General features: G+C 40.0%; 1 protein-coding gene across 5 annotated transcripts in view; it reads left to right on the forward strand.

Moving 5' to 3' along the window:
* Positions 1–85: 85 nt before the first annotated feature.
* Positions 86–25,769, forward strand: part of Scmh1 (Scm polycomb group protein homolog 1) — a 130,741-nt gene continuing 105,057 nt past the window's right edge. For 3 of the 5 annotated variants that reach the window (XM_031378487.1, XM_031378492.1, XM_031378486.1), the window contains exon 1: positions 86–353. The gene's annotated coding sequence lies outside the window, so the exon portion shown is untranslated. The remainder of the gene's footprint in view (positions 354–25,769) is intronic. The other 2 variants (XM_031378485.1, XM_031378491.1) reach the window with 1 other exon arrangement.

A 25,769-nucleotide genomic window follows, 5' to 3' on the forward strand; every position in this document is an offset into this window, starting at 1 on the left:
TTTTTAGGGCTGGCAGTTCGGTCGCGAGGCGGGAAGGAAGGCGCGAGCCGGGGTCGCCCCTTCCCGCCGCCCCGTGCGCGCGCGCCAGCCCAACCGCCGCAGCGCGCGCCACCTCGCGGCAGGAGTTCCCTGGCGGGCGGGGCTGGGCAGCTCTCGCCCCCGCCCCCAGCCCCTCGGCCGCCGCCTCGGTGGAGCCCCCCGCCGCCCGCCGCCGCCGCCGCCTCGGCCGAGCCGCTCTCCTGAGCCGCCGCCCGCCCCTGTCGGCGTCCTCGCTCGCTCCCTGCGCAGCGGAAACATGGCGGCTGGAAAGGAGTGAGTGAGCCGCCCGCGCCCCGCGCCGCTGTCGCCCTCAGGTAAGCGCCTCGCCGCCACCGCCAGGCAGGCCCGTGCCCCGAGGGGCCCGCCTTACGGCAACGGACCGGAGCGAGCCCCTGCCCGGTGACCCTGGTGTCCGTGTCGGCGGCCCTCGGGCGGCCGAGTCAACCCGGCCTCAACCCCGGCGGCCTGCGCCGCATCCGCTGGGGCCCAGTGTCCGGCGGCGGCCTGACGCGCCGGGGTCGGCCGGGGGCGCGGCGCGCGAGTCCCCGCACAGGGCCCCTTCGGAGAGGGGAGCAGGGCTTGGGGCGGAACCGGGGAAGCCTGGCTCGGGCCCAGTGCGGGGAGCTCTTTCGGGCTGGTGGGACGCGCGTCGCCAGAGAGATTCGCCAGGGTTTCAGCAGCGGAGCACCGGGGGTCGTGGGCACCGTGGGCTTGGAGCTGTCTGCGGGCGTCCCGGGGCCCGGGGGAACTCACATGTGCCACCTGCCTGGAGCCGGGCCAGTACCCGGCGGCTGCTGCAGCTTTCGATCCTCAGATGGGGAACGATGGACAACCTTGGATCACAGCAGGGAAAGGGGTTCCCAGGTAGATGGTTGAACCCCAAAACATCCCCCAGAGCGAAGAGAACTGAGAGTCATCCAAGTCCCCCGTACTCTTATCCTATTCGGAATGGAAATCTCTTTTAAATTTCTAAATAATACCCTAATAATTTGGCGAACCTTTTAGAAAGGCTCTCCGTTCTGAGACCTTTCCAAAGTAAGACCATTCAATCTGGTCCCGGATGGATTTGGTAATAGGTAGAAAGGAACGGCTGTCTCCCGTCTTTCTGCTTCGTTTCCCTCACGGGCAGCTGTGAAGAGTGAAGATAGTAATCGTGTCCCCTGAGTCTTATTTTGGCTAACTCCCAATTCCTTTAGTCTTTTTTTCTGTTTACTCTGGTCTTTGATCTGCTTCTTTGATGAGCACTAGTTTGCCCATATTGCCCCCACAGAAGAGCTTATTGTGAGCAGAGAGACCAAGCTCAATCGTTTCTGGGGAAGAGCTTTGACCCTAAAGGACTGACCTTAAATAAAAGTACTCTCCCTTCCTCATTTTCGTACTGCGTTGAACTTAGCGGGTGGGGGCTGGGAGCAGTGAAGGAAAGCTGTATAGTAGCATGTGTTCACCCAAGCTAAAAGAGATCATCCTGTTTTGTGGTTTCTTTTCCTTTGAAAAATTGAACACTTCATCAAGGGATCTAATGTATATCAAAAGATTGTACAGTGTAATATATCATGCAGATAAAAGAGCTTATTATTTTTGCTCTAAAAAGGACTGAGACCTAGATTGGTGCCAAACTGCAATTTAATATTTGCTTGGAGAGAGAACTGCCTTATTACAATGAACTCTGCTTTTTTTTTTCCCTGCCAACAGAAGGCCTTAACTTGCTGTGAAAAACAACACTTTCTGTTGCTCATTAAAAAGCATTCCTTTTTTTTTTAAGTTTAATTCTTTTAAGTCACTTAGCCTTGGTGGTATGTAGAATTAAAGTACTTAAAAAGGCTCTTTTATCCGTTTCTTAGACCTTTGCCTAAGCATCCCTGCAAATAAGTAATTTCTTAAGCCCATTAGAGAAGTGATGGCCTTGTAGATAAAATGCTAAGCTCTGTGTCTGGGACCTTGTTCAAGATCTGAGCAAAGTTTCACTGTTTTTGTAACTAAGGCAAGCGCATACCAGCAGTCAGAACTGTGTTTATCTTTGTTCTTATGTCTTTGTTTCTTGAATTGGTTAGTGGTTTTAAAGTGTGTAGCACATATGTCAAAAAATTTAAAGGTATTTATTTTTAATTGTGTGTGCGTGTGTTTGTGTGTGTGTGTCCCTGTGTGCCCATGGAGACCAAAGGAATGAGATCTCTTTACAGCTGGAGTTATGGGCATTTGTAAGATAACAGTTGGGTGCTAAGAACTGAGCTTGGATCCTCTGGAAGAGAGATACATGATCTTAAAACATTGAGCTATCTCTCCAGTCCCACACATGTCAGATTTTAATTTCTGGTATGACTGGTATGAACATTACAATGAAATTTAAACTTGCTGTCTTGTAACCTTTATACTTATATACTACCACGTGTCAGGCATTGTGTTTTGTATGGTGGGTGCTAAGCTGGACATACAGATAAGTGAGACATTTCTAATCATCATGGAGCTGGACCAATGCGGTGCTTGCACAGGCTATCTCAATAAAAGTTAAGCACTGAACATAGAGTGAGGGCTTTTGAACTAGCCAGGCTTTGAGGGAAGGCTTTGGGTAGGGATGAGCTCTGGTGATAAAGGGGCCAAGAGGAGTAAGAATATACCTTAGAGAAAATAGGACAAATAAAGGAAAAGTGTGAGAAAAGGAGTGACCCCCACAAAACCCACAGTGTTTTGTGACTGCCAATAATGCAGTAAATTATGAAGCTCTAGTCATGCAGAGGCTATGTCATGGTGGACCTTGTATATATAAACAGTGTGAAATTAATTCAGTGGGGGATGTTCTTTAGTCACTGAAAGGCTTACTAAAAAAACTAGACATGGTTGAACTAACATTAAAAATGGTCACAGAGATGAAAAAGAAAGAAATGAGTTTGAGAAAGCTTATGAAGTCTTATGTCTATGGGGAAATAATTCATGTTGTACTTAGGTCTTAAATTTGGATGACCATAGGAGGATGGTATCATTAATTGAAACAGGAAACACTTGAAGATGGGTTTATTTTATTTCTTATTTTTAGATTTAGCAATTTCTTGAGTTAGACCAGGGGACAAATAAATGGAAGTAACGTGGAAGAAAATAGATTGTGGTTAGGACATAAAATATTAGTTTATTATTATAAATAATAAAGTTGTCTCATGTGGAACTGTTCTAGGTGACAACTAGATTACGTGTGCATATATGTGTGTGCTGGGATGGCTAACTGAAATACAACAGAAGCGAAGGTCACTGAAGTGGAGTATGACGGAGCTGTGAGGACAGCAGAGTGATTTAGGATGATGGGATGAGGAAAAGAGGAAGAATGTGACCCAGGTGCAGTAAAGATAAAGGATTAATTGAAGTAGTGGATGACACCGACACTGGAGGCAGTCAGGCAGAAAGTAGTACTGCCAGATGGCACAAACCTCAGAGGAGGACTTTTAAATGCAGGAGTGGATAAGTCAGGATTTTTACCTTTTTCTTCTTACAGGCAGGGTTCTGATCTCTTCATTTTTATTGAGGACTCATATCAAGTGTTGTTTGCACCAAAGTGTCTTTTTTGAGTCTTGAAAATAAGGAAAAATATCATATAGTGAATCTTTTCTGCCTATATATAATGACAAAGGGATTTTTCACTGATGCTTGTAGGTAAGTAGGAAACAATTAGATAAAGCGGTGAGGTTAACCTGTGGTTTTTGGGACAGTCTACTAGAAAGAGCCTAGGCTTTAGATTTAGAAACATCAAGATTCATATCTAGGGTCTGTTACTTTCTAGCCATATGACTGTAAATACCCTGATAAATATTAAAAAAATAAATTATTATTTCATAGAATTTCAAAGTTTATATAAAAAACATAAGAAGCACTAGAAAAGCAACTGGCTCTTTAAGTAAAGTAAATGTTATTTTTTGTCTTTAATTTTAATGGTTTATGCTCTGCTTGTAGAAATAAAGCTTTTGTTCCCCCACACTTATCAAATTGTTAGGCAGAATACAGTTAAGTATTCTTTTACCCAAGGGAGTTAAAGGTACAGAAGGAAAGAGCAATCACTTTCAACATTTGGAAATAAGTTTAGTCTTCATACTCAAGGTACATTTTCTTTGGGCCCTGGAGATATTTCAGTAGGTTAAATAATAGTTATGTTTTGCTACCAAGTGTACTCTTAAGAATAGAGTATTTTTGTTTCAAATTATTAGATTTGACACAAATTTGGGTATTTAAGTCAACAATGGGCTATGTAGCTAGAGAAATGGACTGAGTTGTTATGTAAAAGCCTTGACGCTGTCAAATTTGGAATTGGTTTCAGATATATTAGTGAGCAATCGGTTGCACGTCCATTCTCTCTACCTACCTCAGTTCACTATGTGTTCATTTATACACATTAATTCAGAAGTTCAGGTTTTTGTTTGAAGTAAATAAATTCACTTTGAAAATAAGTCCTCCTGTAGGCCAATCAGGTTAGCAAAGTAACTGTTATGCTCTGTTTTGAAGCCGTAGTTTAACCCTTGCAAGGCCCTTTCTTGGTAGTAAGTCAAACACTGGATTCTCTTGGTAAGAGAAGAGTTAAAACAAAGCCCAGACCTCAGACACTCAGCTTCTTTATAAAGTGAGGGAAGGTATAGTTGTAAGGTTGAAGAGAGTGAGTAAATTCCTTGTAGTTGCTGGTCACATAAGACACTGAAAAGTTGGCTCCTTCTTTCCTTATCTGAAATTGATACCTTGGCCAAAGCTTTAATGCTAACTCTAGCTATCAAGGACCTTCAGCAGCTAATTGTTTTGATAACCTATGGTTGGATAAACCCAGAAACTCTTGGTCTCCCAGCCTCTTTAGTTATTTGTCATCTTTGGTATTATTATTCTTGTCCGGCCTGACATCCTCTTCCTCTTTCTCCTAAGCCTTATTCTTTTCTTAAGCATTTTTACATGTTCTTTCAAAATCCTGTTTTCCTGTGTTGTTGACCATTTCACTGGTGGTGGTGTGTGTGTGCCCATTGAGTCCTGGCGAGGGTATTGATTGTTCCGTGAACCTTTAAAATATAGCTCATCTACATTCATCTAAATTCGAGAGTTGAGGATAACTAATTTTTCTGTTACCACTATTTCCAGACCATGTCTTTTCCTTCTTGTTAAATGCCTATGATTTTCTGAAATAGGTGTGACATTTCCCTTCTTAGGTCTTCTTTATCATTTAGGATGTGGCACACACTGTCTCCCTTACAATCTCCTTTATTCTCTTCATTCTGAGTGACTTCAGTGTGCACATGGATTATTTTTCTCTAAAACATTGTTTTCTTCCACTCAAGAGATCAGCCCTATACGGAATCCACTTCCCTGTTTTATCTTTTATCATCTAGAGCTGGCCCACCTCTGAAATGATAAATGAAAGTGACCAGCTTTGTTTAGAATTTCTCCTTTGCCTGGCCTTTGATTATCCTCATTAGATCATTTCTTGACCTTATCACTCCTTCCCTTTCCAGGTCATTTTTTTAGCATACTTTTAAAATTCACTCTCTTGCCATTATCCTCTAGTGCCATGCTCGTTTTTCTCTCCCTGATGGCTGAAGTCATAAACCTGTTGACTCAGACTGACCTCTTTCATTGTCTCCCTCAGTCTTGCCCCACCTGAGACAAACCACACTGTTGCACTGATTACTGCCCTTGGGCATCCTTACTTCTCTGTCCTGTTTTCTATCATGTCTTGTGTAAAACAAACAAACAAACCCCTCTCTTTCCAGGTTTCTGACCTTTTTAATTCCTCTTCTCAGTCTCAACATAGGCCAACTGCTTAAAAATGTAGAAACCATGTAGAAAAGGATATTTGTTTCATTTTCTTTCTAACAAAGTTGCTTTAAAGTACATATCTATGTTTTCCTACATCTTATGTTTGCCTGAGCTAAATGTCTGAGCCCTGTCTTTCCTGGTCTTTAATCTTTTTCTCTTTTCTGATGCCTACACACACATACACAAACACACACACACATGTATGTAAATCTTATCAATGAAATAAATCTTGTAAACTGCTTACGCTTTATACAAATTTAAGTTGTATACACTGGGTATATATATATAAACTTTCTCACCTTTACTTTTTAATACATTTTATTTTAGGTGTGTGTGTGTGTGTGTGTGTTGGTGCACATGTGAAAGTCAAAGGTCCTGGGGTTTAAACTTATGTCATCAGACTTGGCAGCAAGCACCTTTACATGTTGAGCCATCTTGCAGGTGCTCACCTTTTGTTTTCACCGTGTCTTGACTTAGTAGGGTTCAGTTTGCTAATCTGAAAATAAGCATAGTAGTAGTACCTGTTGGGTGCTATAGAAGCTCAAGATTTCTGTTCGTTTTAGAAAAATTAATAATCTATGTGAAGGAGCACTGTACATCGTGTATTACATTCATGCATACATTAGTTTCTTGTTGCTGCTTGTATCAGTTTCCCAAGTACTCGGGAAAGAATAGTCTTCCTACTTCAAAATTAAAGAAACGGATGTACAGGTGTTGGAATTCATTCATTCACCACGGTCAGGTGGCAGAGGCCTGAGGAGACTGCTCTAGTCAAGGCCATCAGTTTCCTCCTTGGTTCTGAAGTGGGCAAATGTATGAAAGGCAGCAGGTCCATGCCCTAGCAATATTTTACTTTCATGATTATCCTCTTGTCCCTAAAACATTTCTTTTCCCCTTGAGACTCAGTGCCTTTCAGTGCCTACTTTGCTGGCTACATCACTCCATATAGTGTTTGGGTGAGAATTTTTCTTCCCTTCCAGCCTCTCCATTACATTCTCTTAATAACTGCTCACTTGGTTTAAGTGTACTTGCATACTTAGGACTCAAACCCTTCTGCAGTCTTGGTATTTCTTTTGAGTGTTAGCCTATGTCTAGCTACCCATATGCAGCTTCACAAACAGCTGTCAGCCATATTTCCCTTGGTCACTAAGTGGCCTTGTTTTTGGCATTTGTTACAACAGCCCTAGCAATTAACCCTCAGAGCAGTTAATGTCCAGTTTGGCTATGGAGGTGCTACAGGTCACAGTAGAAAGGTAGACGATATGGGGAAGGGAAAATGATTATAACTGCAGAATATTAACAGATGTTGTGTACACCTTTTTAAATTTGATGTACTAATCCTACTAATGGATGCCAGAAATTGTCAACAGGATTTTCTTATAAGAAACTGAAGTACAGATGGAGAAAATGATGTGCCCAATTGTGAACAGCTAGGAAGTGTCAGAGTGACTCCTCAGAACCAGGTCTTACTACACTCTGCTTAGTTCAGAGTGGCTCACTGCCTCATTTGACCTTTTTTTAAAAACTTGGTGTGTATTATTGAACCTCATGATGGTTCTCCTGATAGTCATCATGAATTAATTTTAACTTTTGATGCTTATAAGTGCTGCTGTATTTTTTTGCCCTCATTGTTGATTATAAATACTATCCACCATTTAAACTGGAAGCAAATACATGTATTTTCATTTTTATCTCCAGTGGTTTTTGCTTATAGCCACATTCCCAGGTGTTTTCCTAGAATGTTTTATTAGAGTCGCTTTACACCATCTTTTTTTTTTTTCTGAGACAGGGTTTCTCTGTAGCCCTGGCTGTCCTGGAACTCACTCTGTAGACCAGGCTGGCCTCGTACTCAGAAATCCACCTGCCTCTGCCTCCCAAGTGCTGGGATCAAAGGCATGCATCACTGCCGCCCGGCTACACCATCCTTATTGTACTAGCTAGTTTTATGTTAGTTTGACAAAACCTAGAGAGAATTATTTGGTAAGAGGGAACCTCAGTTGAGAAAATGCTCCCACCATATTGTCCTGTGAGCAAGCTGATGGTGCATTTTCTTGATTGATGGGCAGTGCCATCCCCGGGTAGGTGGTCCTGGGTGGAAGAAGAGAGAGCAGGATGAACAAACCATAGTGAGCAAGCCAACAAGCAGCATCCCTCCATGGCCTCTCCATCAGTTCCTGCCTCCAGGCCCTGCCCTTACTTCCTTTCATAATGGTCCATGATAAGAAAGTGTAGGATGAACTGAAAACCCTGCCATCCCCATGTTGCTTTTGGCCAGTGTTTTATCACAGCAGTAGAAATCCTAAAACACTTATATAAACATTCCTCTGGGACACTCTTAACATGGTGGAAATTAACCGTTTTAACTGTTGTGTCCTGTGAAGTATAAGAGAAAACAGAAAAGTCAATATATTTATTCATAAACAAATAATTTAGAAGTTTAGACTTCCAATTTTTATTTTGTAGTATTTCACTGTTTCAGAAAGTTTCCAAATCATATTACATTTGTTTCTTCAAAAATAAAGCAAATTTCAGGTCAGCCAGGGTTATGTAGAAAAATCCTGTTCCAAAAAATAAAAAAAAAATTAGTATATACACTTATATAAAGGGTCATAATCCTAAAGTAAGAGAATATTTATTTGAGCTTTAGACATGTTGTTGTTGTTGGCATTTTTACAGGCTTTCATTTGTTCATAAACAATATTTGTGTTTGATATTTATTTGTATCTAATAAATATTAGTGTTTAGACACTGCTATGATCCATGCCTTGTGTCTTAGTTATGGTTACTATTGCTCTGATGGAATCCCATGACCTAAAGCAACTTAGGGAGGAAAAGTTTATTTTGCTCACAGTTCCAAATAATAGGAAATTATCGAGGGCAGGGACTTAACCCAGGTCAGAACTTGGAGGCAGACCTCCATAGAGGAGTGCTACTTCTGGCTTGCTCCTCATGGTTTGCTTAGCCTGCTTTGCTTTTTTTTTTTTTTTTTTTTTTTTTTAAGAACTCAGGACTACCAGCCTTGGGATGGCATCACCCATAAAATAAGCTGGGTCCTTCTCCATTCATCACTGATTAAGAAAATACCTTACAGCTGGATCTTAAGGAGGCATTTTCTCAATTATGGATTCCTCCTCTTGTGTCTTGACTTGTGCTGACTCAACTTGTGTCAAATTGACATAAAACTAGTCAGTATACTATGATAAAGATGGATACCATAATTTAAAAGAATTAAAAGATAGAGTGGAAAAAATACTTGTGGTACACTTAATAGCCAATATTAATACAATAATAAAAATCCCTTTTAGTGGGTTAAAACAAGACAAATCAGACAGATAAGGCAGGCTAAATGTTTATTAACCATTTGGACAAATTAAATTCTTACAAGATGCCATTTTGTACCTGTCAAATTGGCAAAATTGAAGCCTTGAAATATCAAAAGTTAGTGGAGATGAAGAAGAGCTAAAAGAGCTCTTGGATACTGTTGGTGAGACTAGTAATTACACAACCACAGAAGAAAACAATTTGGCTATACCCGTTGAAAGTAAAATGTTAGAGCCTAAAGTCTCCCCAGCATGGCTCCCTAAACAGGAGTTGAACAGGGACAACAATAGACATGCTAAAGGGCCAGAGACAGTAGGTGAAGGAGTGGGGAATCCAAAAGACAGGAGAGAGATAGTCTTTCCCAAGGAAGAAGACATCAATCGGTTATCCAATACAGAATGTTAGCTCTGAAAACACATATGTGTAACATTATACAGACTAAGCAGGTTGTATTTATGTATACATATATGTATCTAACAAGAATTAATGAAGAACAGATATGAATTTGAAAGGGAGTGAAGAAGGGTAAGTAGGAGGGAGGAAAGGGAAAGGGAAATAATGTATTATTATAACCTTAAAAATAAATCATTAAAAAACAGAAAAAAGAAACATAGAAAAATATTCACACATAAAATAAAACTAAGATTGGGCATGATGGCACATGCCTTTAGTCCTAGCACATAGGAGGCAGAGGTAAGTGGATTTCTGTGAGTTTGAGGCTAGCCTGGTCTACATATCGAGCTTTAGGACAGCCAGGACTATCTAGAGATATCCTGTCTCAAAAAACGAACAAAACAAAAACTAGTTCAAATATCTTTCAACAAAAGAATGAAAATATTGACACTTTTCCTAATATAATTACATATGATAATGAAGATGAACTTGTAAATCTCACAAAACTTTGAGTATAAATTTCAGAAAATAAGTATATAAAGCTTAAGTTGTATTTCAACTGTGTAGTGAATATATGTATCTATCCATTATACTTAAAAATATGATCTTACCAGTTGTGTTTTAAATATTAATATGTAGCCCTTTTTATGAGTATAGTATGGGAAGAAGGTAGCAGACATATAAAGAGATATAATTAAGTTGAATCATAAAATTTCCGATTTTGTATGTAGGTCTGTAATAGCATAATACAAGCTGTATTAAGTTACCTAAACTTTTTGAATCTAGCATAACAAATGCTTTGGTTGAAATACGTTCAAGTTACTATCAGAATGCAAAAGTGAGACCAGCACTCTGCCAAAGCAGAAGAGGAAGAGACCGTTGGAAGCCTCTGTAGTGAGAACAGCATATGACCTCTTGACAAAGAGCTAATAAAAAGACAGGGTCCCATAGGAAGAGATAAAGACCCCTTTGAGTGGAATGGTGTTGGCCAAAGAAATGCCTTCAAAGAAGGGGTTAAGAGGAAGAGCAGGTATAACAACAGCACTACCTGGATAGCACCGTACAGCTGCATAGAACGTAAGCAGTCTGCTCAAGGGCACAAGGCTGGCTAATGGTAAGACTTAAACTCTGGCAGCCTGGGACCACAGTCTATGTATATCATCAATAAACTTAAAAATCAGTAGGAAATAGTGTTTTGAATGTCAAGGGGACAACAATAAGTTAAACAAGGATAGTTATTAGTATAAAAAACTCAAGGTAGTCAAAACAAAATTATTAAAACAGCATTCACTTTAAAAAATGTCATTTGCTTTAAGTACAGGACACCAAAATAATAGAGGTACTATTCTTAGAATACTAATTATTCAACTTACTACCATTTCTCTGGGCTGGTGATTATAATTCTCTTAATTTAAGAAGATGATAGAGTCAGATATTATTTTTAAAAAGATCTTTTTTTTTAATTTTTTTAAAATTTTTTTTGGTTTTTTCTTTTTTTCTTTTTTTTTTTTGGTTTTTCTGCCTCCCAAGTGCTGGGATTAAAGGCGCGCGCCACCACCGCCCGGCTCTTTTTTGATTTTTTCAAGACAGGGTTTCTCTGTATAGCCCTGGCTGTCCTGGAACTCACTTTGTAGACCAGGCTGTCCTCGAACTCAGAAATCCTCCTGCCTCTGCCTGAGATCTCTATTTTTAAGTGGTTGGTATATCAACATGAAGGAAAGAATTTTTATCCTTTGAAGACTGATCATAGTTCCTCTTAGCTAATCAGGATTGATATTGATAATTTTGTTTACTCTGTATCTTCTGATTTTTAACAAAAATAGAACTTATTCTTTTGTTTTTAGTGATTTCAAGACAAAGTAAAGGGCTTCTGGATATTCTGGATATGAAAGAACATTTCAGCCTTAAATACTTTACAGCTGAGAGGAGGGAAGAGAACTTCAAAGCAGAGTTTAACAATCTGAAAATTGAGGTCAGGAGAAATGGTTTAGTGACTAGGAGTGGGCATTGCTCTTACAGAGGATCTGAATTCAGTTCCCATCACCTACACTGGGTAGATCACAGCCTTCTGTAACTCCAGCTCCAGGGGGTTCCAATGCCTTTGACTTCTAAGGGCACCTGCACATGTGTGCACACATACCCTGCCCCCACAGATAAAACTAATTAAAAAAAAAACTGAACAATCTGGACATAGTTGTATGACTTGTTGGTTTGAAAGTCACTCTTCAATCCTACTCTTCCATTTGCTGGCTTTGTGATTTGGGCAATGGTGATATCCAAGATCTCTTCTGACTCAGGTTTTGGGACTGCTGGTTGTTCCATGATAAAACGAGGCCCAGTAGAAGGAATAGCTTGGCAAAGGCATGAAAACTGGAACATAGCTCTGTTGATTCTTGGCTCAAAGAGGTATTTGATTGGCTGATGTATATCATGCATGAACTAGTTTGCTTCAGATATGTATCCAATGTATACAGTGTATCAAAGTGACAGGCAGATCTTCTTTATGTGTGTTTGTACATATCTTGTCTTATTCTAGAATGTAGTTATAGGACACTGTTTCCACATAAGGTACTAAACAAAACTGGAGGGTAACCTTTCTTGAGTAGCTTGGGTATCTTCTAGATACACTGAAACATGAAAACATTTTTGCTAACTGTGTATAAGTATTATTAGTTCTATTTGATATGTTAAAAAAAATAGACCCTGGGACTCAGATATTAGGCCACAATTAAGAAGTGTATGCTAGGACACAGTTTCAGACACAAGCCAGCCTGGCTTAACTCCATTGCCTTTCCCATTTACCATGAACACTGTCCCCAGCAGTGTTCTATAATTTTAGAACCTTATAAATTGATTTATGACAGTTAACACATATGTTTATTGAGTATATATTACTTCATCAAACAGTATAGGCAAACTAGAATCTTGATGCTATATAGTTTGGGTCTTAAATGTCCCTGCAAAAGCCCCATTTGTTAAAGACTTGGTCTCCAGGTTGGTGCTTTTAGATGCTATTGGAACCTTTAAAATAGGGGTCTAATGGGAGGTCTCTGAGCTATTGGGGATAGCACTGTGTCCTATAACTACATTCTGCACTGATACAATGCTGATCTACCACAGGCCCAGAATGACGGGGCCAATTGATTGTGGGTTGAAGTCTCTAAAATTGAGCCAAAATAAATACTTTTCTCTTCATTAGTAGGCTATCTCAGGTATTTGTTAGAGTGACAGAAAATTGATTAACATCTAAGTAGAAGAATGAATTGCTTCAGTAAATCAATCAAGATTCTTTCTGCTTGTGGTGGTACCCATGCAGGTGGTGTGCATACATATGCAGGCCAGAGGAAAACCTCATGAATACTGTCTACCTTTTTTCTGAGATGTGTTTTCAAGGTTCTGGAGCTCCCTTGTTAGGCTAGACTGGCTGGCCAGCTGACTGGCACCCTGTGGCTCCTCATCTTGTGCTAAGGTTACAAGTACACATTACCATATTTGGCTTTTTTTTTTTTAATTGGGTTCTGGAAACTACAACTTGCTTCATGGCAAGCACTATACCAACTGAGTCATTTTCACAGCTTGAGGTTGGTTTTGAATTTGAGAAAAATGTATGTTCCTTTTTAGAAGAGTCTATGTTCATGTTTTAATTTCTGTACTCTCTCAACCTTTGGTCTGCATCTGCTTTCCCATCTCAACCTATCACTTACAGACTATAACGATACCAAGGAGGATGAGATGGTTTCTTCCCTTGGTGACTTTATTACCAATTCACTGGCTGGGGTCCTTTTGCTCTATTAAGTTAGAAGCAGTGGTTATGCAATGCAAAGCTCAAGTGTTAGTCTTTGGCATGGTGCCAGTTGGCATTTGACCCCAGCGGACAGGGCAGTAGGCAGGTGGAGAAGCAGCAGACAGAAAGTACCTTCTAGCGTTACAGCTTTCCTGCAGGCTTCAGGAAGCCAGGCCCTTAGCTCTACAGTATTCCAGCTCCCTCATTGGCCTGGGAAATTGAGATTCCCTAGCCCTTGGCAGCGTTTGGCCTGGGGTGTCTGAGACCTCTGGCTTGTTCCTAAGGGCTTGTCAGCTCTCAGGAACTCCTCAAGTGACTAGGTGGGTGCAGCTTCTCTTCTCAGGTTCCTTATATTCTTCAGTTCTTTGTCAGCGCAACTCTGTTCTCTTTTTACTTCTGCCATTCTCCTTGTTTCTGCCCTAGATGGCCTCTCAATTGTTCAGTTCCCTCTTGTTTCTATGATCCCTTTCTAGTTGCTACTGCTCAGGAGGTGACTATTGATGCTTTTCAGCCACTCCTGTTGCCATTGCTTCGTGTGCTGCACTTGACCAGCAGGCCTGTGGTTCTGTCCATACAGACAGATCTGCTTTTGCAGCTGAGTCCCGGCTGCTCCTCTGTCTGCCTTTCTGCTATTTGGCTGTCACTGCTGCTCTACTTTGTCTGCTGCTTCTCACTTTGATACTAGCTCAGCCCCCACAGCTAGAAGTAGACACGGCCACCCAAGAAGCTTTTACTTGTGCCTGATTTTGCAATGGCAGAGGAGTTGTCTCTCAGCCAAGTAACCAAACTGCCTGCTCATATAGCCAGAAAATGGGTATTTGCACCAGTCCTAGTAAACCTGGCATTGAGATGAAGGTTTGTTTTACACCAATTGCATCAATGTCTTTTTAGCACCTGCTACAGTAGTCCCACCAGGAAAAAATGCTGCTTCTACCTTTGATGGAAATGGTTACAGGGTCATCTAGGGTTTACTGAGTCTTGTAATAGCAAAAAGACAGGTAGGAACTGTTTCAAACAGTCCTGGCTAAAGCTTTACCTCCAGGAGCCAGAGCAATCAGCTTTAGTCCTTATGCAGTTTTTTCAAAGTATCCATGGAGTGTTGGAAACATCCAGTGTTCCTTAAAGAGTAGTTTGGCTAGCTGCTTGAGCCCCCCTTCAGCAGTCAAGGAAGCAAGAGAGAATTCAATTATAGGGTCACATTGCCCCATCCCTTAATATCTTTGTTCATTTACAGTAAAGTGAACATCCATCAGGAATGCTTATAAGAAGATTTTTTAAATTAGTTTTTATGTGTGTGGGTGTATTATCTGCATGTATTGTATGTCTGTGTACCACTTGTGTGTTTGGTGCCTACAGATGCTAGACAAAGGCATTGGATCCCTTGGAACTAGAGTTGTAGTCCATTTCGAGCTGCCTTCTGGGTTCTGGGAACTGAACTTTGGTTGTCTGGAAAAGCAATTGATGCTTTTAACCACTGACCTATCTCTCTAGCCCCTGCAATAAAATCAGCAAGAACTTAACCAACATTGTGACTTTAGTAGATATTTTATGTGTATACCTGTGTATGTATAAGAAGATGCATGCATGTATATAAATAAGCCAGATAATTAATTTGTGTATGTTCTTCAATTGGCCCTCTACCTCATTTTTTGAGACAGTCTGTCACTGAACCTGAAACTCACAGATTTGACTAAACTGGCTAGGCAGCAAACTCTTAGGATTCTCCCCTCGATTTTCCCAGCACTGGGATTACAGGTACATACCACCCCACACAGCTTTTACTTGCATACTGGGGCTCAAACTCAAGGACTCGTGCTTGCACAGTCATCACTTTATAGACTAAGCCATCTTCTTAGTTCCCAGACTTAATCAACTTTAGCAGAACTTTGACAATGCTTGGTATTTTAACAGTACTTTAACTACACTTGCCTGGTGCTTCAGAGAGATGGAGCTCCCTCACCTGTTGCAAGTCTTTTATCCAGGTGAGAGGAACTTCACTTCAGTGTCCTTCCTTAACAAGCCTATAACCCTAGTCTCTTCATGACAAGAGCATCAAACAAATTCTAGCTGAAGGCTAGTCTGAGAAATAGCTGTTTGGTACTCTTCAAAAATGTGTACATGATTAAAAAAAAAAAAAGAAGTCTGAGAAGCTATTAAGCCAAGCCAAGCTTAAGAAGATAGAACAACTAAATATATTATAATCACTTGGGTGTCATCTTGGAACAAAAAGAGTGTGTTAGGTAAAATTAAGGAAATGTGAATCGAGTATTGGCTTTATAATTAATAGGGTACTGGCATTGGGTTTTTTTTTTCTTAATTTTTTTATTTAAATGCAATTTATACATCGAACAATATTTAGTATTTTGAGAATCAAATAATACATAAAAAATTTTTTCAACTTTTATATTCATATGCTTTCATGCCCTAAAAATATCATTAATGAATATTTAATACTATCCATAACTGAGGGTTCTATATCTAATGTTGAATACTAAATTGTTTCAAAACATACAAAATATTCTTTGGGAGTTAAGCATAGTAAAAGAGCATAAAATATTAAAAAGGAATCATTAAGAAATATATTCAAGCTGGGTGGTGGTGGTGCATGTCTTTAATCCCAGCACTTGGGAGGCAGAAGCAGGTGGATTTCTGAGTTCAAGGCCAACCTGGTCTACAGAGTGAGTTCCAGGACAGCCAGGGCTACACAGAGAAACCTTGTCTCGAAAAACAAACAAACAAAAAAGAAATATATTCAAAAGCTCTTATGATACCACCTGACATAGTGCAAGAGTATTTAAAACACATTATATATCTGTGTACATCATCTAACAATCAGCTTTCTTAAAAAAAGATTATCAGTGTTTCTAGGAGAGAAATGATTTTATCAGTAAGTATATTTTAAAAATTTCAAAATAGCAAAAACTCTTTGAAGTTAAAATTAAGAGAATGCTAATTTCAAGCACAGTGAGAAAAATTATCAATAATATTTCCATGATGTTTGTAGAACATGATTTTAATGCTTTCAATTGTTGATATTCAACAAACAATAGTTATTTTAAGATATATTTCATTGTTATGTCTCCCTTTTCATTTATGATTTTATTAGTTTGGATACTGTCTATGTGCCCTCTGGTTAGTCTGGTTAAGGGTTTATATATCTTGTTAATTTTCTCAAACCAGCTCCTGATTTTATTGATTCTTTGTATAGTTCTTTTTGTTTCTATTTAGTTTGATTCTTTCCTGCCCTCTACTCCTCTTGGGTGTATTTGCTTCTTTTTGTTCTAGAGCTTTCAGGTGTGCTGTCAAGCTTCTAGTGTAAGCTCTCTTCAGTTTCTTTTTGGAGGCACTTAGAGCTGTGAGTTTTCTTCCTACCACTGCTTTCATTGTGTCCCATAAGTTTTGGTATGATGTGACTTCATTTTCATTAAATTCTAAAACGCCTTTAATTTCTTTATTTCTTCCTTGACCAAGTTATCGTTGAGTAGAGCATTGTTCAGCTTCCATGTATGGTACTTTCAATTGTTTTTGTTGTTATTTATTAATATCCTTCTTAAAGTCCTCTATCATCTTCATGAGATGGGATTTTAGATCTGAATCTTGCTTTTCAGGTGTGTTGGGGTATTCAAGGCTTGATATCATGGGAAAACTGGGTTCTGATGTTGTCAAGTAGCATTGGTTTGCTAAGCATCTGTTGCTTATGTTCTTATGCTTGCCTCCTGTCATCTGGTTATCTCTAGTGCTACCTGCCCTGGCTAAATCTGACTGGAGTCTGTCCTTCCTGTGATCCTGGTTGTGTCAGAACTCCTCAGAGTTCAGTTGTCTCTGGGATCCTGTGATTCTGGGATGCTGTGATCCTGAGATCCTGGGTGTGTCAGAGCTCCTAGGAGTCAAGCTGCCTCTGGGATCCTGTGATCCTGTGATCCTGTAATCCTGTGGACCTGGGCATGTTAGAGCGCCTGGGAGTAGAGCTTCCTCTGGGTGTTGTGGGACTGGCTGTGGAGTTTGCGCCCAAAGTCTGTTCAGGGCACCTGCCCAAACCAGAAGGAACTTGTGTCACTGGTCAGGCGGAGTTCTGGGTGCCTGGGTCTGGCTGGTCCCTGTTACTTCCGGTGTTGGGGCAGATATGTCCTTCTCAGTTCTGATCCTATGATCCTGGGCATGTTAGAGTGCCTCTTGGCATTGGTTTAGTAACTGTAACAGATATGCATGTTATTATGATACAAGATATTATAACCAGGAAACTGAGTGGAAAGTACAAAGTATCTATGCAGTTTCTCATAAATCTAAAACTGTTTAAATAAAGGATTATATGCTATTTATTTGAAATTTAATTAAAACATATTTCTTCATAATGATATGCCAAATGGTTGACTCATTTTATGGGCCTGACAAACTGCAATCTATAGATAGACTTATGTGTCAGAGAATATGCTAACTGGATGTCATAAAATTTTCTCATATTTATGTCATACATGTAGGTGTCAAAAATAATGCCAAGTGCAGGTCAACAGAAAGCATTCAGACAAATGTAAACAGTTCTTACCATATAATATTGTTTCTTAATTGAAAACACAGTGCCATTATTTGGCAGAATTATGAATATGTCCTCACATTGGCTTGTGAACAAAAATGATTTCATATATAGATAAGTTTTTTATTTAAATTGTTTATGTGGTGCTTAAAAGTATTTTAATAGTTATTACCTTTGTATATCAATGTGAGTTGAGTAGTTATGATTTTGTCTGTATGAAAAGCATGGGATTAACTTAAAAGACCTATAATTACTTTAAAAAATAAAACCTTTTCAGGGGCTAGGGAGATGCTCAGTAGGTAAAATGCTTGGTGTGTAAGCATGAGGACCCGAGTTTAGATTCACAGCACCCATAGGAAAAGCTGGGTGTGATGGTGCACGCTTGTAATCCAGTCCTGGGAGGCAGAGACGGAGGACTCCAGGGCTTGCCCAGGGCTAGCCTGATTGATAAGCTCCAGGTTCAGTGAGAGACCCTTTGTGAAAAAATAAAATGGTGTTTATATCTACCTTTGGCTTGTGCACAGGTGAGAGAGAACATGTGGTACTTGTCTTTCTGTGCATGTCTTACTTCACTAATACCTTGTGATTTCATCTATCTTGCTGAAAATGACAGGATTTCACATTTCATTGCTTAAAAGTATATTCTCTCTCTCTCTCACTCATACACACACACACACACACGGATAAATAAGACACTGTCCTAGTTGGATTCTCTGTTGCTGGGACAAAACACTAATCAGAAGCAACTTAGGGGAGGAAAGGGTTTATATCACTTTATAGGTCATTGCCCATCTTTTAGAGAAGCGAGGGCAGGAGCTCAAGAGTGGAACCTGAAGGTAAGACTCAAACAGAGAGACCATGGAGGAATTCTGCTTACTGGACAGCTTGCTTTCTTATACAATCCAAGACCACCAGCGCAAGGGTAGCATCACCCATCCTGGGCTGGGCCCTCCACATTAACTATCAATCAAGAGCCCACACCTCCCTTCCCCCAGGCTTGCCTGCAGACCAAATCGGATAGAGCCAATTCCTTAGTGAAGCTTCCCTCCTCTCAGGTGACTCTGTAAAACTGACAAAAACTAGCCAGCACAGATACCATTTTCTTGACTCATTCATCTGATGGGCATCTAGCATGGTTTACTTCAGTGAACACAGACATGGAAGTATCTCTGTGGTATGGTAATCATATATCTTTGAAATGTATATTTAGAATTGGGGTAGATTGACTTTTTTATAAAGTATACATTGAATGTATAAAATAGTATGTTGGTTGTGATAGTCCATGTATGTATGTCATGTCCTTAGACATTTCCATCCCCATTATACCCTTTCCCTTTATGCAGGACCCCTCTCTCTGCCCAAATAGTGCTCCTCATACTTTCATGTTTTACCTTTTAAAACTAGATTCTGTGTATGAGAGAAAATATGTGATATTTGTCTTTCTGTATCTAGCTTATTTCATTCACTTAGCATGATGAGAGTTTCAGGCCAACCAGGATGACATAGTGAGATTCTGTCTCCCTTTCCTCCAAAAAAGGTTGATCTCCATTTCTCAATTTCAAATGAATTAAAAACCTTAATGTAAGCCCTGAAACTTTGAAACTTTTAGAGGAAAAAATACAGAAAACATTTCAAGGTGTTGGCTACCACGTCTGTCAACTGAGGAATGAAAAAAGAAAATGTGATATTTTATACATAATGAAAATTTTTATCTGTGAAGAATAAGGAAGTTATGTCACACGACTACTCACTTACAACCCATAATGGTTATACTTCTGTTCCCACCACAGTGTGCAGAGTTCCTGTTTCTCCATATTGTTTGTGTCATGCATGCACATGCCTTAAGTTTGTATACGCTAGAAAATAACCTCAAATGTTGTTTCTCAGGAGCTGTTCCTCTATCCTTTTTGGTTTTATTTTTGAGACAGCATCTTTCCTAAATAAAATTTCAAATTTCTTCATCTAATTATTTGAATCTGGCATGAGAAAGCCCGTGGATTTGGCCCATCCTGAGACAGAATCGACTCTGAAGCCTAGAAGGCAGGTTACCTGCTTCCAAGATACAGTGATAGGGCAGTCACAGGAGAAAGGTCCATCAAAAAAGGGAGAAATTTTTTTATTGATTCTTTGGGAATTTCACATCATGTAGTTCAATCCCCTACTCATTTCCTAGTCCTTCCATATCCTCCCTTCATCCTTGTAACCCCATCAAGATAAAATAAATTTTTTTTTGTTTTGTTTTTTGTTTTGGTTTTTTGAGACAGGGTTTCCCTGTGTAGCCTTGGCTATCCTGGAACTCACTCTGTAGACCAGGCTGGCCTTGAATTCAGAAACCCACCTGCCTCTGCCTCCCAAGTGCTGGGATTAAAGGCATGTGCTACCATCGCCCGGCTTTAAAATAAAAATTAAAGAAAAAAACTCACCTACCCCTCTGAGGACCTTGGGGAGTTTAAAAGTATCACTGGTCTAAAGTAAATTAATCTAGGAGGCATTATATTCAATTCTAAGATAATAGTATTTTGTGTTAACTTGTGTCTATTCTTTCATGCCAAGATCTCATTGACCTATGACTGTATCTGTGACTCTGCCTTTGGAAACTGTATTACTTTATAGTGCTCTATTCTGCCCCTTTGGTCCAGTCTGAAGACATTTCTGCTGGTATGAAATTCTCAGAACCTTGTCAGGCTTCCCAAGTAATGTGCTGGTATCGAAGCCATCTGATAAGAGACTCTCTGCATTTTTTCCTATATAATGTATACTTGACTTTTGCTAAGATGCTTGACTGACTCACACAAATGATTGTCTAGCCTCATTTTTCACCTTGTTTTCAGAGTGTGGTCTCTAGATGAGCAGAGAATTTTCCAAGTCATCAACTAATGGTTCCTTTTTGCTTACTGTTTTCTTGATTTGTCTAATATATTTTACTTTAAGCATCAAGAAAATTCCAGGCTCTTTCATATTTTAGTTAGTAATATGAGATAAGCATCCAAGGTAATAACTTTTACCTTCTAGAGGAACTCAACTGCCAAATACGATTCAAAGTTTTCTGCCACTTTATTATAACAGAGATTTCTCCAAGATGTCCAATAGCTTGTATTTTATTTCCTTCCAAGGTCCCACCAGAAATACCTTTAGTGCTCACATTTTAAACCATATGTCCCATTAGGTCAAGGTTTTTTTAATTGAGGTTCCTTAATCTTTTCCAACTCCTTCTCTTAACTTAATTCTAGGATTAAGTCCTCAGTTTTAACTGTCTGTTAGAGCAGCTTTCCGTTTTAGGTACAAAGATCATTACTAGTTTCCTAGGGCTGCTAGAACAAATTACTCAGGCCTGTCTACAGCTCGATGTCCAACATCAGCTTTGTACCATGATACATTCTAGAGCTGTTACTGAGCATAGCAGCTCTAGGAAAGGCAAATAGGAGCGTTGTCTAGCGTACTGTGCTCATCAGTGCAAGGCAGTGAGCACCATGTACTGTGTGTTTAGAGGGCTTGCAGCCTTCCAAGTCCTATGATAATAGGCAGGCACCACTATGCCTGGCTTCTTTGTCTATCTTTATGAGGACTTATAGTTTTTGCACTTTAAAAAGAATTCTTTTTAGTACTAACATCAATGTTGAAGATCTCAGACTACTATATAAAAATGGTTTTGCATTAAAAAGACTTATCCGTGGCATTACTGGTGAGAGGAAGCTCTAGTAATATGAAATGTTGGTTGCCAGGCCTGTCATTTCAATTTATTTTCCTTGCATTGAGCACATTAATAAATTGCCACAGTAATAATATGAAAGTAATGAACCTTCTAGAGTCCAGCTGGGGCACAGAGTGCTGCTAACAGGGACCTTCCAGGCAACTGCCGTTGTTGTGCACAATTTAGTTAAAAGGTGTAAGGTTTCTGTTTTATTTACTTTGAAACATGCACTTTGCAAAATCCAAATACTGGTTTAGTGCTATGTGCTTTCTAACTCGATAAGAGTGTAGTTTAGCTTTACTTAGTTTTAAATTTTATTTTAAAAATTTAACTTGTATGTGTGAGAGAGAATTATAATGTGATTTGAATGTTTTAATTATGAACCAGCTATAAATGTTGTATAGAAGAGGAATTGTTTACCAAGGGAAAAGAGTCAGGAAGGCTAAAAGAGAGCAGTTTCACTGATTTTTTTTTTTAAAGTTTTATTTATTATTATATGTAAATACACTTTAGCTGTCTTTAGACACATCAGAAGAGGGCGTCAGATCTCATTACAGATGGTTGTGAGCCTCTATGTGGTTGCTGGGATTTGAACTCACTGATTTGTGGAAGAGCAATCAGTGCTCTTAACCATTAAACCATCTCATCAGCCCTGGTTTCACTGATTTTTAAGTTAAATTGTAAAGAATGAGTTGTAAATTTAGCAAGATGTGTTTGAGGTGTAGCAGATGAGTCAAAGTGTTATGAAGCTTGTAGGACAACTTGGAGGAAGGAGGAAAAAAAAAGATGAACTGGAGAAGTATCCTGAAGCAAATCTTAAAACTTTGAGTTTGCTGTGTATAAATATTCAAATAACTAATACAAATAAATTCATATGTGAATCAGGTGACTGAAACTTATAATGGATGAAATCTTTATATAGTTGGATTTTGTAAAATGATTTTATTATCCTTATTATTAAAGTGCCTCTTAAGTATAGCTGAGATAGTAACTTCGTTAGATGCCTTTCAATAATAAGTGACAAAGGAGCTGTAGAGACAGCACAGCCACCCAAGACTGGGCTCACAACCAATATCACAAAGTTAATGGTAGACTGAAAACCTCATGCTTTCAAGTCTTTGTATAGATTTTGATCTACAACTTTGTTGAGCTTATATTACTTGATATCCAAATAATTTGGTTAAGTTATTCTAAGCCTCAGATGTGTTTGTGGGCATGTACAGATGTACACATTTATGTAGTTGAGATAATGTCATCTAACTTTTACGCTTTTGAGGGCAATGGTCATTCTTTATAAAGCGTGCTTCCAAGCTAGTGTCCGTTCTCTCCTTCAACCTCTGCCGTAGCCTGAAGACCTTGCATTATTGGTGTCCTTCATTAAGCTTCATGATGGCAGCTTCAGTAAAACATTTAAACTATTTTTTCTTTCCTTTTTTATTAGATATTCTCTTTATTTGCATTTCAAATGTTCTCTCCTTTCCTGGTTTCCCCTCCGAAAAACCCCTATTCCCTCCCTCTTCCCTCTGCTCATCAACCCACCCTCTCCCGATTCCTGGCCCTGGCATTCACCTACACCTTCACATAAGAACTCTCACAGGACCAAGAGCCTCTCCTCCCATTAATGACCAACTAGGCCATCCTCTACTACATATGCAGCTGGAACCATGAGTCCCACCATGTGTACTCTTTGGTTGGTGGTTTAGTCCCTGGGAGCTCTGGGGGTACTAGTTAGTTCATATTGTTGTTCCTCCTAAGGGGCTGCAAACCCTTTCAGCTCCTTGGGTCCTTTCTCTAGCTCCTTCTTTGGGGTCCCTGTGCTCAATCCAATGGATGTCTGTGAGCATCCACTTCTATATTTGTCAGGCACTGGCAGAGCCTCTCAGGAGACAGCTATATCAGGCTCTTGTCAGCAAGCACTTGTTGGCATCCAAAATAGTGTCTGGGCTTGGTGATTGTATCAAAACAACCCTGAAATTCCACCTCACACCAGTCAGAATGGCTAAGATCAAAAACTCAGGTGACAGCAGATGCTGGCGAGGTTGTGAAGAAAGAGGAACACTCCTTTATTGCTGGTGGGATTGCAAGCTGGTACAACCACTCTGGAAATCAGTTTGGCGGTTCCTGAGGAAATTGGACATAGTACTACCAGAGGACCCAGCTATACCACTCCTGGGCATATACCCAGAAGATGCTCCAACATGTAATAAGGACACATGCTCCAATATGTTCATAGCAGCCACATTTATAATAGCCAGAAGTTGGAAAGAACCCAGATGTCCCTCAACAGAGGAATGGATAGAGAAAATGTGGTACATTTACACAATGGAGTACTACTCAGCTATTAAAAACAATGAATTTATGAAATTCTTAGGCAAATGGATGGATCTGAAGAATATCATGCTGAGTGAGGTAACCCAATCACAAATGAACACACATAGTATGCACTCACTGGTAAGTGGATATTAGCCCAGAAGCTCAGAGTACCCAAGATCCAACCCACAAACCACATGAAATTCAAGAAGAAGGAACACCAAGTATGGATACTTCGTTCCTTCTTAAAAGGGGGAACAAAATACCCATGGAACGAGTTACACGAGACAAAGTGTGGAGTAGACACTGAAGGAATGACAATCCAGATTGCCCCACTTGGGGATCCATCCCATATACAATCACATTTAAACTATTTTTAATGTATACACTGTAAGGGAGGAAACCGTCTTCTCCTTATCATAGGTTCACTGCATCTCTCTACATAATGGAAGACATTGACAAGGGAAAAGCATTCATTTAAGTCATATAAGTTTTACCTTGACATCTGAGGCTTTTTTTTTTTTTCCAAGACAGGATTTCTCCGTGTAGCCCGGGCTGTCCTGGAACTCACTCTGTAGACCAGGCTGGTCTCGAACTCAGAAATCTGCCTGCCTCTGCTTCCTAAGTGCTGGGATTAAAGGCATGCCCTACCACCGCCTGGCGACATCTGAGCCTTTGTAAGGACATAATACTCAACGGTTTGTGTATTTTTATGCCAGGTTTGATAAAGTAGTCAGGGAGAAATAAAATAAAGCAGAGGGGATCAAATAACTTAACAAAACTTAGGGGCTTCAGCAATCAGGACCAGACAATCTGTTGAGATTTTTTCCTGGCATCTGTGCCTTTGATCACTTACCTCCTGGTGTAGGAGGTGACTTTACTGTGAGGGTCTTAGGACTTGTGTTGAGGGAAAGTGAGGACACTTTCCTCAGTTTTCATGACCAGCTCTGAGGAAGAGAATGGGAAATGTCAGAGTGGCTTCTGCTGCTTTCTCCTAGTCTTTCACCTTCAAATATTTTTGGAGCCAGGTGGTGGCAGCACACACCTTTAATCCTTACACTCAGAAGACAGAAGCTGGAGGAGTTCAAGAAGCTCGAGTTAGGCAGTAAGTGGTGGCGCCTAATAATCCCAGCACTTGGGAGGTAGAGGCAGGTGGATTTCTGAGTTCGAGGCCAGCCTGGTCTACAGAGTGAGTTCCAGGTCAGCTAGGGCTATACAGGCAAACCCTGTCTCGAAAACCAAAAAAAAAAAAAAAAAAGAAGCAGCAGCTGGAGTTCAAGGCCAGGCTAGTTTACAGAGCTAGTTCTAGGATAGCCAGGGTTACACAAAGAACACTTTTAGCTGGTCTTTTGGGGATGTCTCATTTAGAGTGGGTATTTTAAATTCTAGTCTTTGCCTTCCCCCCTTTAGAGAACTTTTAAAATGAATAAAAACAGCACTGCACAATTTGGACCTAGTAGCCTCAAGTCCAGCTCTGTTCCTTCCATCATGAAGGTACTTTTAAACAATGATCCTATGAAGTTAAAATGACTTGCAGATAAATATTAAAGTGTTCATCTTATTTTTGTTTAAATTTAGGAGGTTTTCTGTCTCAGTAATTAGCTAAAAACCACTTTGTGCTACTGACGAGTTATACATGGGCACCTGACTAAGAGCTGTCTGGATTCGCAAATGAAAGACAGGCTTAAGTTCTCTCTATCTCTTTCCCTCCCTCTCCCCCTCCCTCCCTCCTCCCTCTCTCCCCCTTATACACACACACACAAACACACACACACTGATTTAATATGCTTTGACTAGCTCAAAGGCTGCGCAGTTCTAACACACACATTCTCTCTCTCTCATACACACACAGTTCTCTCTCTCTCTCTCTCTCCCTCCCTCTGTCTCTGTCTCTGTCTCTGTCTCTGTCTCTCTCTCTCTCTCTCTCT

Source organism: Mastomys coucha, unplaced genomic scaffold, assembly GCF_008632895.1.
Source record: "Mastomys coucha isolate ucsf_1 unplaced genomic scaffold, UCSF_Mcou_1 pScaffold18, whole genome shotgun sequence".
Taxonomy (NCBI): domain Eukaryota; kingdom Metazoa; phylum Chordata; class Mammalia; order Rodentia; family Muridae; genus Mastomys; species Mastomys coucha.